At 43.5% G+C, this 2,802-nt stretch overlaps 1 pseudogene; it reads left to right on the top strand.

Annotated features, from left to right (window-relative positions):
- Positions 1–1,076: 1,076 nt before the first annotated feature.
- LOC105506426 overlaps positions 1,077–2,802 on the top strand; it is a 20,460-nt pseudogene continuing 18,734 nt past the window's right edge.

The following is a 2,802-nucleotide window of genomic DNA, read 5'->3' as shown; positions in this document are numbered from 1 at the left end:
AGCCAATAGGGAGAATGGGGAGAGCTAAGTGGGATGAACTAGGCTAACAGCACTTAAACCCATTGATCAATCTTAGCGTCATTAGAAGTGAGGTATTCCAATATCATGCACCTCAGGATGGGAAACAATAGTAAGTACGCAGCACCACCTATATTCTTAAAAAAGCTTGAACTGGAATCTAGCTTAAATTTCTCTAGTGCTTACTACCAGTCTTCAGAAATATGGGGAATAGGAGAACAAGTGAAATGGCACTACAAGGAAGCAACCAGCCAAATTCAGAATGTGAAACTTTCTACAGGAGAGATGACCTAAGGTGGGGAAGGATAATTCTCTAGATTAAAAAAAAAAAATGTAAGAGACATATTCAATCAACAGCAATATGTGGACCATGTCTGTATCTTGATTCGAGGAAATTAACTGTAAAAAGAAACTTTTGAGACAATTAGAAAAATGTTTCTTTTCCTGGATGTTAGATGATATTCTTGCTAATTTTGTTAGGTGTGATAGCAGCATTATGGTTATGTAAAAAGTATCTTCAATTGATAGAGATGTAATCTAACAGTAATGATAGTTAAAATAATACACTGTCGCTGGGCGTGGTGGCTCACACCTATAATCCCAGCACTTTGGGAGGCCGAGATGTGCGGATCACAAGGTCAGGAGATCGAAACCATCCTGGCTAACACAGTGAAACCCTGTCTCTACTAAAAAATACAAAAAATCAGCTGGGCGTGGTGGTGATCAGTAGCTCCTATAGTCCCAGCTACTCGGGAGGCTGAGGCAGGAGAATGGCGTGAACCTGGGAGGCAGAGCTTGCAGTGAGCCAAGATCGCACCACTGCACTCCAGCCTGGGCGACAGAGTGAGACTCCATCTCAAAAATAAAACAAAAACAAAACAACAACAACAAAAAAAACCACTGTCTGGTTGAAGCTTTCAGGCTTGGACGGCTGGGCGGTGCAGCCCAGTGTCCACCTGCAGCAGCTGCCTTCTGTGTCATCCTCTGCCCTGCTAAGGCTGTAGAGCTTGTCCGTGCATGTAGCAGGATGCTCTGAGGAGCCGTGCACCAGCCACACCATGGTCCACCTCACTACTCTCCTCTGCAAGCCCTGCAATGGGGCCACTTAACCATCTGCCTTGCCCTGGGTGGCCGCACCAACCAGCCCTTCTACCGCATTGTGGCTGCTCACAAGTGTCAAAGGGATGGCCGTTTTGTAACAAGTGTCAAAGGGATGGCCGTTTTTAACAAGTGTCAAAGGGATGGCCGTTTTGTAACAAGTGTCAAAGGGATGGCCGTTTTGTAGAGCAGCTGGGCTCCTATGATCCATTGCCCAGCAAGTCCTAGAGAAAAACTTACTGTCCTCAAACTGGACTGGATCTGTCACTGGATTGGCTGCTGGGAAAAGCTAGTGGGTCTTGATGGATTTTTCCTCTGCCTCCGATGATGATCACAAATGCTGTAAGACTATGAAGGAAACGGGCATGTGAAGTCATCTAAGCGTCCCAGAAAACAGATGCAGAAGCTACAGATACACAAGTGAGCTGACTTCAGTGAGCATAGCAGTAGGAACAGTGTCAAGGTCCTCTTAAAATATTGTGTAGAGATCTTAATTTTGTTAGATTAGGAGGTCAATAAATGGAGTGTCCTGAGTCACCCTTGTTCTTCTGGTCCGGCCTGCACAGGGCCCAGGGAGAGATTTGTTCTGGTGTGATATAAGGCTGGGGTTAGGTGTTAATTAGCTTTTTTGGACTTTGTCTTGGGAAAGACAGTGGCTGCGGGAGGACTGGACTTTCGAGTTGGGCTCTGGGTCTCTTGGACAGCTTTACAGTCTACTGGCTTCCAAGACTTACTGCTTCAAAGCCCCCAGCCAGACTGTTCATGGCCCATCCACATCTTCATGTTCATCCCACAAGTGCAAGAACAGTTACCTTTCTTATTGATTTTGTAATTGGAGATTTATATTGTCTTGTTTAACACATATGCTCAAATATACAAAAGGTAGATTTATTATGAAAATGGCTTTTTGGCTGTAATAACCTACCTTTTAAGAATGAGAAAGTGCTGGGCTTTAGGGAATTCAGAATGAATCAAGATTGAACCATTCAAATGTGGCTGCAGTTTCTGCATGTATCATAGATGGGATCCTTCTGAGAATACTGGAATAGGGAATTAGGACCAAGCCAATTCAGCTGTGAACCTTATTCTTGTCCTTTTCTTTCTTGCTGGTAATTTTATGGAGCAGGTTAAGAAAGCTGCTCTGTGTTAGGATAAACTGTATACCAATAATTCTGAAGACCTATGATGAGTGATACATTTTACTACCTGTATCTTTTCCTTCCTACCTTGATGCCAGTAATTTATAAGGGATCTATACAGTTCGAATGTATTTGAGTAACTTCAGTATACTTTAGCTCTACTTTCTGATTTGACTCAAAGAACCATCCATTGGTCTCAAGTATTCCATGTGTTTTAAAAGCCTGAAGTCAGTGAGATGAAATTCAACATCAAGAATTTGAAGTAAAGTGACTTGAAAGACTGTAAAGAAAACATTGGGACAGTGGCTTGTGCCTGTAATCTCAGCACTTTGGGAGGCTGAGGTAGAAGGATTGCTGGAAGCCAGAGTTTGAGACCAGCCTGGGCAACCAGCAAGACCCCACTTCTACAAAATATTAAAAAAATTAGCTGGACATCATGGTGCTTGCCTGTAGTTCCAGGTACTTGAGGAGCTGAGGCAGTAAGACCACTTGAGCCCAGGAGGCCTGGGTGACAGAGTAAGACCCTGTGTCAAAAAAAAAAAAAAAA

Source organism: Colobus angolensis, unplaced genomic scaffold (assembly GCF_000951035.1).
Source record: "Colobus angolensis palliatus isolate OR3802 unplaced genomic scaffold, Cang.pa_1.0 Scaffold136, whole genome shotgun sequence".
Taxonomy (NCBI): Eukaryota; Metazoa; Chordata; class Mammalia; order Primates; family Cercopithecidae; genus Colobus; species Colobus angolensis.
The sequence above is the reverse complement of the archived record's forward strand: the minus strand, read 5'-3'. Positions and strand labels throughout refer to the sequence as shown.